General features: G+C 37.4%; 1 pseudogene; it reads left to right on the top strand.

Annotated features, from left to right (window-relative positions):
* The first annotated feature begins 10499 nt into the window (after window positions 1–10499).
* On the top strand, window positions 10500–10998 carry LOC110193311 (cyclic AMP-dependent transcription factor ATF-1 pseudogene; annotated as a pseudogene).
* The last annotated feature ends 682 nt before the right edge of the window (window positions 10999–11680 follow it).

Below are 11680 nucleotides of genomic sequence, written 5' to 3'. Positions count from 1 at the left end.
GGAAAAGATGAGGACATTGACCTATAAAAGGCATCACATAGAGCTAGTCAGAGGAGTAATACAAGCCATTGAATTACAGATGCACCAGCCTAAAGTTTCATCTGGGTGCATTTACTTCCAAACCACACCCCTCTGTTCATCCTTCTCCTACTACACTCTTCAATAATTTTGATAGCAACAGGTCAAATTTGCATAATATATTCAGGCTTACAAAACCTTTGCTCCCAATATTCCTGGAATGTAGGTAGCACACAAGTATTATATATTGGTTGTACTGATGAAGAAACTGAGGTTCAAGTGAAACTACTTGTCCAATGTAGCACACACAGTTAGTAAAGAATAGGTCCAGCATATGAAGAGAGGCCTAACGCCTATCCTTTTTCCTAGATACTTTGTCTACACAGCATAATGGTTCTGAGTTCTGTGTCTGGTGTGGAGTCTGACATTCTTCTAGTGTAGTAACCCTCCTTAAGGAATGTGGTACTTGTCACAATTCAGCCATCTCATCCTTCAGAGGTGTGCAAACTAGTGGCACCTGCCTGCCCTCCCATGGTGCCTGGTTATTGCAATGTACAGTCTTTAAATTAAATCATAAATGTCACTATTCCTTTCCAGAAGAGCCTCATAAAATGAAAATGCTGAAGTCAGAGAAAGTAAAACTGTTTGACAGCCCCCAAAAGAACAGTGAGCTAGAGATGTGAAGCCCATACATGGGAGCTCAGTGGCCCATAAAAAAGCTCTTAAGGGGCAAAAAGAAAGGTTTCTGACTTCTTCTCTCCAAAACCAAATATATTGTCTTCTGAAGTCTTTCCAAAAAAAGCATACCAACACATAGGAAATATTCAAGGCATAGTCAAATAAAATATTAATTAATCCTTCTGTATTCTTACATCCATTCATTCATTCAACAAACATTGATTATCTAAGAGTTCAAGATACTGAGTTGGGGGCTACGCCTTCGCATGAATGAAGTCCAGGGTAGATTTTTGGGTATATCCACTAGGTTTTTGGAGGAAATAGCAGTTTTGCAACAGGGTGTTCAGAAAGACCTGAGTTCGGACGTATCTCAGGTATTTAGTTAGCTGTGCGACCCAGTGCAAGGCATTTAACCTATCTCAGCCTCATTTTCCTTAACTTTAAAAAGAAGTGATTAGATTTGATATCTTCTAAAACCCCTCCCACCTTTAATCTACTATGCAGTGATGCTAGAATGGGCGATGATAGTATCTTATTACACTTGCATGAATGTCAACTCCAAGGCACTTTCATTTCTGCTAATTCATTTGACCCTCAAAACAATCTTACTTATGTAGTAAAGGAATTAGCCTCATTTTTAAAAAAGAGGAAATAGGCTCAGAGAAGTGATATAATTTGCCCGAGATCACATACTGTAGCTATTAAGTGAAGAGTCATTATTTAAATCCAGGGCTTCTGACTTTAATACCTTGTATTATAACTGTGGTCACACTACCTTCCCCCTCTCTTATTTTCATTCTCTTCCTCTCTACTGGCTCATTAGTCCACTGTCTACAAACAGACTCACATCTCCCTCAACCTTAAAAAAAAAAAAGTTCACTTCTCAGAGCATCCCCTCTAGCTGGCGTCCTTTATCTCTCCTCCCCTTTGTGGCTAAACTCCAGAAAGCTGTACAGACATCAGTGTGTTCACTTCCCCTCCTCTCACTCTCTTCCAAATCCTCCATAGAGTGGCTGCTGACATTGTCTTTCAACTAAAACTGATCTCTCCAAAGTTGCCAGTGATCTCTTAATTGCTAAATCTAGCAACCTCTTCAATCCGCGTCCTTTTTGATTTCTCCATAGTCTTTTGACACTGTTGATCCCTCTTTTCTCCTGAATACTCTCTCTTTTCTAAGCTCAGACATTGCTCACTTTGTCCTGGTTCTTTTTCTACCTATCAGACAGTTCCTGCTCAGTCTCCTTTGCTAAGAAGAACCAGGATATTTATTGAGGGTGTCACCTAATGGTCAGTTCTGCACCCTCTATTCTTCTCCCTCTATACTGTCTCACTCAGGTTGGGAAGAACTGAGTTCAAATCATGGCTCAGATACTTCCCAGCTGTGTGAACTTGGGCAAGTCACTTAATCTGTTTGCCTCAGTTTCCTCAGCTGTAAAATGGAAATAATAATAGCATTTACCTCCCAGGGCTGTTGTGAGGATCAAATGAGATAATATTTGTAAAGCACCTAGCAGTGTTTGGTGTGTGGTAGGTGGTGCTATATAAATGCTAACTATGATAGTGATGATCATGATGATGATGATGATGATGAAGACAATGACAACAAAAAGGATATGTATTTTAAAAAAAAATAGTTCCTGTTAGCAAAAAGTTTACAGCCTCTGTGGGGGGAGCAGTCCATCTGTACACAGATAGGAGTCACAGGTTGGTCCTGCCAATAGGCAGGATCATGGGGGCCTGTTTCTCCTGAAACAGAAAGCAGGTAAAAGAGATGTGTCCTTCACACTGCATTTCAAACACATAGCACTCCCACCACCACTACTTCTTGGGTTTTCTTAGTTGTCTATTATCACTTTCTTCTCTCAGCTCTCTTCCACTGACCCCTTCTCCACACATGGTGCAGCCAGTCTGCTATCATTCACTCGGGCCTTAAGGTCATGATTAAACAAATGTATAGATTCTTAAAATCCTGGTAAAATAGGGAAGCACAAGACACAGGTAAACTACAATGCAGCATTACAATCACTTTGTAGCCACCAACCCCAAAAGCAGAGTGAGCACTTTGTTACATTATTGGATTGTAGAACGTTTTATTGATGACTTTTGTGTGTATATCATAGTTGCCTCCTGATCTACCCTTCCCACCAATGATCTTTCCCTCCTAACAACAACAACAAGTTAAGTAACAAATTCCACACAGCAGCTGTGCTTAACGGTGTATGCAGCATGTGACTACGTTATTCCCCTCCTCTCCAGTGAAAGGAAAAAGAGCCATTTCCTCATCTCTTCTCCGGGGGCAAAACTGGTCATCACAATCACAAAATGCTTCTTTACTTTGCGCTTTTCCATAAAACTATCCTTTCAGCTTAGACTAGTTTTTCTCCCTCTTCAGTATCCTATAAGTGGGATAGAGGAACAGCGGATAGAACACCAAACCTAGAGTCAGAAAGACCTGAGTTCAAATCTGGCCTCAGACATGTTCTAGCTATGTGACCCTAGCCAAGTCATTTAACCTCTCTCTAAGTTTCTTCACTTATAAAACTGGGCAATGAAAGTGCTTACTTCCCAGGTTGTTAAGAATAAAATGAGATGATACTTGTAAAGCATTTTGCAAACCTTAAAGTACTATATAATTGCTATTATATAATAATAATTGTTCTGTACTATATAAATTACATAATGTTAGATATTGTACTATTATTATTAATTATCATACCAATTAACTCATGAATAGGTGTAGCATCTTGAAGACCCTTCTAATTCTCAATGGACAGGGCAGAGTATACTGTTTACCATGACCTTCTTTCTTCTTTGCCCGCCTTATGCCACCTGGTCACAGTCTGTTAGGGTCACCCATCTCTGTTGCTCACACCTGGGCCCCATTCATGTTTGTGAACTTCTTCAGGGTAGTAGAATGGGGAAGCTCCCTAGCCCAGTGCTGGAGGTGGAGATGAGGTGAGCACTAGTTGTAACCACATCTTTGTCTGAAATCTTGGGCTCTTTGTAGTTTATTGCACTAGATGAAGAATCTTTTTCCCCAGCATAAACTCTAAGTCAGTTCATACAATTTTGTTTTATCTCAAGCTGAGCAAGTGATGGGCAGGATGGCATGATTAGAGGAATAAAGTAGAGTATTTGCACATAATCTGGTTTGCCTAGAAAGACTCAGGCTCACTGTGCCACTTCTTGACCATCTTGATACTAGCCCACCATGTGCATCAACTCTGAGTCCTTTCATTGGCCATCACTCCCATTCTCCTTCCTCATCTCTGACTCCTGTCTTCCCTGAATTCCTTCAAAATTCATTTCAAAGCCCATCTTCTGCAGGAGGCCTTCCTCTACCCCTACACCACTTTGCCACTGCTACCATCTCCCCTCTGAGATTGCCTTTAACTCTACACTGTAGAGATTTTGTATATGCATTTTTGGTTTCTCTCATGTGAATATGAACTCCTTTAGGACAGGAACTGTATTTTCACTTTTCTCTGTATCTTCAACCTTTAGAAAAGTGTCTGACACACAAGAAATACTTGATAAATGGCTGTCGAATGACTGAATTTTTCTTTTCTGTTTTTCTGATAACATCATGATTACAATTCCTGCTTTTTGGAACCATGTGACACATGGTAAATTTTGTTCCAGACTCTTATTTTCATCCTATGTCTATCTTTACGTTTCAGACTGTTTCTTGTAAGTAACAGATTGTGGGTTGTTGTATTTGTAGGGTTTTTTTCCTAATCCAAACTAATCACTCTCATTTGTTTTATTTGATTGTTCAATCCATTCACATTTGAGGCTATGATAGTTTTGTTGGCTATTTCCTGCATTTGTGTCTCTAATCCTGTTTTTTTTTCTTTCTTAGGATTTTTTTTTGTTCCTGTTCCTCTATTGTCAATGCTTTCCTCCCATGATTAGTTTTACTTAATCTACTTTAATGTAAGCCTTTTCCCATAGGCTCTCTTCTTCCTCTCAACCCTTCCCATGTGTCAACCCTTTCCATAATTTTGGAGTTTTACTTTTCCTTTATTTTCTTCTGTCTTTCTCCCTGTACTGACCTGGGCTGAAAATGTCTGACTTACTGTGATTTTTTTTTCTTGGATTTCTTGATCAAGACTCAGTCTGGTGCATTCTTTAGATCTAGTTTTGTTGGGGGAATCCATGTCCTTCATTCTGTTCCACTATCTTGGCTCCAATCCAACTCTCCCCACTCCTAGTTGCTTTTAAGTAGGTCCTCTCAGCATATTTTTCTGAGTGTCCATTTTCTTCTAGATCCTCTGAATTATCTCAAACTGCCTGGTTTTTTTAGAAATAAAATGTCCATATATAGAAGAGACAATATCTTCCCTTATACTATAATTTTATAACTACTCATCTAGAATTCTTTCCACTTTCCCCTGTCTCTTCATGCTGGCATAGAAGAAGATGCAAAAATGAATAAGACGGTCCCTAGCTTTACAGAGCTTACACTCTACTAAAGAAGATAAAGCAGACTGTGAAAGTATATTAAGACAGGCAAAAACAAGGCATTCTAAGAGCTCAGAGGAGGAATATATCATTTCTGTCTAGAGACACAATGAAAGATTTCATAAAGGACGTGTCATTTGAGCTAGTAGTTAAGAATCTTAATATAAATAAATTAGATAGACAAAGCCAGGAGGCATTCCAGAAAGTCAGTCAATCAATAAGCATTGATTAAACACTACTATGTGTCAGGTACTGTGCTAAGCACTGGAAATATGAAAAGAGACAAGAGATAATCCCTCCCTTCAAGAAACTCACGATCTAATGAAAGAGACAAGTGAACAAATATGTACAAACAAGCTATATACATGATAAATGGGAAATAAAAGAAGAAAGGCATTAGAATTGAGTGGTTGTCAAAAGCTTCCATAGAAGATAGGATTTTGGTTGGACTTAAAAGGATACCAGGAGATTGGCTAATATGACAAAAAAAAAAACCTGATGGATGTTGGAGCGGTGTGTTAGAACTGGGACACTAATGAACTGCTGGTGGAACTGTGAGCTGATCCAACCATTCTGGAGAGCAATCTGGAACTATGCCCCAAGGGTTATAAAACTGTGTATACCCTTTGATCCAGCAATATCACTACTAGGTCTATATCCCAAAGACATAAAAAAGGGGGAGAGAGGACCTAATTTTACAAAATATGTTTATAGTAGCTCTTTTTGTGGTAGCTAAGAATTAAAAATAGAAGGGATGCCCATCAATTGGGGAATGGCTAAACAGCTGTGGTATATAACTGTGATGGAATATTATTATGCTATAAGAAATGACAAGCAGGATGATTTCAGAAAAACCTGGAAAGAATTACATGAACTGATATCATATGATGAACAACTCTGAATGACTTAGCTATTCTCAACAATACAATGATCCAAGACAATCCCAAAGGACTAACGATGAAACATATGTCTGCCTCCAGAGAAAGAACTGATATTGTTTGAATACAGACCGAAGCATGCTATTTTTTCACTTTCATTCTTTTTCTTTTATTCGAGTCTTCTTTTACAAAATGACCAATATGGAAATGTTTTACATGACTGCATATGTATAACCTATATCTGATTGCATACCATGGGGTGGGGGGAGGAGGGAAAGAGGAAAGGATAGAATTTGGAACTCAAAACATTTTTTAAAATGTTAAAATTTGTTTTAACATGAAATTTGGGGGAAAATATATTTAAGAAGAAAAAAAGGATACCAGGGAGGCCGGGAGGCAGAAAGGAGGAGAAAGTACATTCCAGATGTGGGAGGAGGGAAGCTAGAGAATGCCAGGAGCTGAAAGATTGAGGGTCTCTCTTGAAGAACAGCAAGGAAGCCAGTGTCACTGGATTAGAGTAGAAACAATGCAAAAATTAAAAAATTAAAAATACAAGGTCTGAATCACAAGAAAATAGACTCACAACCACTACCACCACTTCTGACTTCTGAATCATGAAAATGACTAAACGGTTCAATTATTTGAATATAGACCAAAATGTGTCCTGTCTTTAGCTAAATGCTACTGTTTTCTTAACTAGTTCAGGCTTATAGCCAATCTCATGTACATATGTAAGGCACACAGAAAACAGAAATTGTCCATTCAAAGATGACAGCCTTGCTTCCAGGGTTTAATTTGTTCCTGTACCTTCTTTCTACTCTGTCCTCCACAACTATAGATTCCATTCATTTGAATGGGAGAGGAAATAAATTTAGAAGCTGAAAAACTAAGTATCCTGGGAGGGGGGCCTCTAAGACGGGTGCTGAGTCTTGGTAGTTTGGCCCGCAATTTGGCAGTTGAGTTGTATATACTCTCTACCCCAATCATTGATATAGACTCCTGTGGTAGATTTTGGCTTTGGTAACCAAGAAATAAAGTTTATTAAATAAATTAAATGATAAATAGTAATAAATATATTTATATCATATAAACATAAATATATAATTAATAAATGATAAATATTTGAATTAATTAATTTAAATATATGAATACATTTCTATAATATAAATTATAATGATAAATTTAATAATTTAAATTAAATAAGTTAAGCCCCAAGCCCATTATCATTCCTTGGGTATTCTGCATTTCAAAGAGCTTGGCTTTGGGCCATATCTGTCTTCTATGACATGTGCCCTGACTCTATGTGTCCATTCTTCACACTGAGAGTATGAGTAGTTAGTGGAGAATGTGTCCCAGGAATATTCAGGAAATGTTTTACTTCTAATTTTCTCACAATACTTTTATTAAATGCTTCCACTTCGGACTAATTAGGTCCTCTGACTGACAATAAAAAATAATCCAATTCTCAGGAACTCATGAGCAACTGGTTTTAATGATGCCAGCCCACGATTACCTTGAATGTGAGGAAGCCATCTCTGGGATACCCAGCCTGTGGGGTAACAGGGGGTTGGTCAGACTGGCTGAAATACTTAATGGTTGATGAATAAGTAAACAGCCTATAAAGATAGGCAAAACTGGGGTGGAGGGGGGAGTAAAAACAAATAAAATCAACAAATCATTAGCAGATTTGGTCAAAACAGAGGAAAATCAAATTAATGTATACTGAATAAGGGGCATTAAAAAGCCAGATTTGGGGTCAAAGGAACTGGGTTTACAGGCTTCAATTACATGTCTGCCACTTATATGTATTAGCTATGTGACCTCAGGCTCTTTCGAGCCAAGGGAAAGCTATTGGGGAAGTTGTAACTTTGCTTCTCTGTCTGTGTTTAGTATAACTTTTTGGCAATAATTGACAAATACACAAACTGGGCAAATGCCCCCTCTCAAATACTTCAAAACCTCTCAAGAAAGGGCTGAAAAAGGGGAAACTAAACATAAAGCTAAATTAGTTTAAGATATATAAGAAGAGTCTCAAATTTATCCTGAAAAGGGACTTTCATTTATGTACACTGATTTTTTGGGAGTTTCTCACTAGCGTTTAGTGTCTTTGTGTCTGTCATATCAAATTATCCATGTAAAACAAACTAACTTCTTTTTGTAATCTGGCAAGAAAAAGGAATATAAAGAATTAAAAACCTTTTCTGAGAAATTTTCTGAAGGAACTTTGGAGGAAAAAAAATTCTCTATTTCTGCAAATTCAAACCCTGGCTAGGTTGGAATTTGCAGAGATAAAGATACATGAGAGGAAAGCGAATCTTTGTTTTCTAATCTGCAGAAATTTATGATGTTTTAAGCTAATTTGAGACAAAATTTGTGATTGAATTATGGTTTAAAAGTTTTTTTTTCAAGTGCTGAAATATCTCAGTGAGTTTTAGGATACCTCTCTGTAGAACTGGGTTTAAAGAATAAGAATTCTATGACAGTTATTTAGAAACAACACTTGGGTTTTTTTTATCACTCTTTCCCTGGAGAGTGATGGATTTATTACTTTAAGTGCAAAAGAGAAGGCTAATTCACTGATTTCAGGGGGGTGGGGAAAGAGTTACAGTTTGCAATATAAATTTCTCTGATGTGTAAGAAGTACCTGTTATTAACTTTTTGTTAACCATGTAAAGAGAGAAGCTTGTTTAAATAAGGAAGCTACTAAAAAATAAGTGCAATTTAATTTGGAAGAATGCCTTGGTGTTAGCATTATATTTTCTTCTATAAATGATATAATAGAATGTAATTGTTTAGGTAAACTGGAAGTAAAGTCTTTCTAAAACCCTAAAGGCAACACTATTATATTTAATTGGTATTTTCAATAAAAGGTAGCTAAGTAGCACAATGAATAGAGTGCCAGGCCTGGAGTCAGGAGGACTTGAGTTTAAATCTAGTCTTAGACACTTACTAGTTGTGTGACCCTAAGCAAGTCATTTATCCCTGTTTGCCTTGGTTTCCTCACCTGTAAAATGACCGGGAGAAGGAAATGGCAAACCACTCCATTATCTTTGCCAAGAAAACCTCAAATGGGGTAATGAAGAGTTGGGCATGACTAACAACACTCTGCAATAAAAACTTGTGTGAAACTGTAACAAAAATATTCAGTAGAGTGAAGATTAGCTTCATAGACTGAGATATGAAAGAGTAAAGTAGGATCAGAATAGAAAAGAAATGGGACAGGCACTGTTTTAAAAACTTTAATCAGAGTCCAATGGAGGGATAAAGAGAGGGAAAAAAAGGAGAGACAGAGACAGAGACAGAGACAGAGAGACAGAGGGAGAATTTAAGCAAGCAGGGTTTGAAAGTAAAAGGGTTTTGGAGTTTTTTGAGGGAAGTTTTGATCTCCATGGCCAAAGAAGAATTTGAGAAACATTACGTGCTTATTCTTTGTAATTTGTAAAATATAGGAATATATTTGGCACATGGAATTATTTGAAGATAGTATACTAAAATTCTGTCCTTGAAAAACTATTAGAAATGAGTGTATTTTCATTATTGTGTGAGGAATACAACATCCTTATGGATCCTGAAAGCAGGAGGATGGGAAAATGAAGCCCTCATTTAAGGAATCTCCAATTTAAAAAAAAAAAAACCTACAGAGAATAGGAGGTGTCTCCAAGAAAAGTGAGAACACCCTCTTCAAGTATTTGAGTAGGTTTAGGTTGAGAAACCAGAAGTGATTGCTTTGGCTCTTTGGGTGATTTAAAAGAAAAAGAAAGTTAAAGGGAGTTGGGAGTGTCACCACAAATCTTTGAAATTGAACTAATTGGTAACAATGGGCTCTAAATTTTGAAGTACTACCAATTAATGGCCTTTGGGGAAATTTTTTTTAAGATTTTAAATGTTGCCGTTAGTGATTAAAAATACAAATTTGAAGTTGCTGGTGACCCAGATGAGGATGGAGAAATTGACCCATCTAGCCAGCCTCTAGCCATGATTCTGCCTGCCTCCACCTCCACTTAGAGGGAGGCCATGAGGGAGGAAGATAAGCAGATCAATCCAGGCTGCCCCAGGAGGGCAGGTAATAGAGACACCTGAGCTTGGAACTTGATTCTTCAGGGAAGGAATGCTCCCTCCCAGAAAACCAGATCAATAAAGTCAGAATATCACTGAGAAGACCTGCACCAATGGCAGCTGAACATCTTTCTGGAAAGCAAGCCCAGAGTCAGGGGATCATGCAGACTGCTCAGTCATCTTCAGTAATCCACCCCCACACAAGTTCAGACAGTGCAGGTGTCATCCTGGTCACATAGCAAAGATTTTCAGGATTCATCTGATAGTATGGGATCTTCACAGAGTGCTCTGGGGATTTTAGCACAGCATCTATCTTACAGAAAAATATTGAAAGATTTTTCTTCAGAAGTCACCAGAGATAGGAAGGGAAATGGAGAAAACCCTGGAGTTTCAACAGTCAAATCTATGACAATCCCAAATCCTAACTACTAGACTAACACTGGACAATACATTGTCATTACCCCAAATGGAGTACAGCTGGCCAGTCCAAGCATAAATGGGGTACAGCGGCTGCAGACATTAAAAATGACAAATGAAGGCAGTATTTAATGAAGAACAATTCTTCAGGATGCACAGATGCCTGATGGACAGCAGATGCTCGGCCCTAGGAACCCAGCAGGTGTACAGGCTGCATCAGGAGATATGCGTACTTATCAGATACACATCACACCAGCAAATACTAACCTTCTACAGAAAGTAGGGATGACATCTCTAGTCACCTGACATCTCAGACAAACAAAATAGATGATCCACAGTTGAAAGAGAAGCCACTCAAGAATACCATAGAAAGAACAAGAATATGTTGTTTCTGGAAAATCAAGTTGCAGTCTTGGAAATTCAAAATAAAACTTTAATAGAAGAATTAAAAACTTTAAAAGATCTCTACCACCATAAAAGTATCTAAAAAGAAGATCAAATTTTATGGACTTAACTAAACATTAAATGGATTTTCTTTTTATATAGAATTTTATAGACTAAAAGGCCAAAAATGAAACTTTTGAAACTAGGAGTTGAAAAATAAAGATTTTATTTGTGAGACACTGGTGACAGGCTGCTTAATAAAAATACTTTAAAAAAAACAGTACTTAATAAATAAGAGGATCTCAAGCAAGCTCCTGCAACAACTGGAACCTCTATTAGAATTAACATTAACAATGGCAGCTGATAAACAGAACATGAATTTTTGACAATTTGAATTGCCCAGATAATAGTTGTCAAGAAAGCTTGCAACTGAGACAATTTATTAATGGAATTGCTCATGTGATTTTTTTTATCAGCATTTTACTGGTACAGATTTTCATTACTTACCAGGCACTGAAATTTGCTCTTTTCAATTGTTTATGTACATTTTTGTCTGCCAATATTCTAAACTGCATATTTAAAAGAAAAGCTAATGCTTTGTAAAATGTATAAATTATATGAACTTTACTCAACTGTCAAGTCTTTAAAATGATCTTCAAAAAAATGTTTGTTTGCAAGAGGCTTACGGGAAAAAAAAACAGGGTGTAATTATTTTTCAGGTTTTGTCCTTCAAAATGTCCAACCCACATGAACTGAAAATAAAACTTTCAAAGAAATATTCCAGT

The sequence above is a fragment of the Phascolarctos cinereus genome, unplaced genomic scaffold, assembly GCF_003287225.1.
Source record: "Phascolarctos cinereus isolate Bilbo 61053 unplaced genomic scaffold, phaCin_HiC Scaffold_4;HRSCAF=312, whole genome shotgun sequence".
NCBI classification, from domain to species: domain Eukaryota; kingdom Metazoa; phylum Chordata; class Mammalia; order Diprotodontia; family Phascolarctidae; genus Phascolarctos; species Phascolarctos cinereus.
Note: the sequence above shows the minus strand (reverse complement) of the source record. Positions and strands in the feature narration are given on the sequence as shown.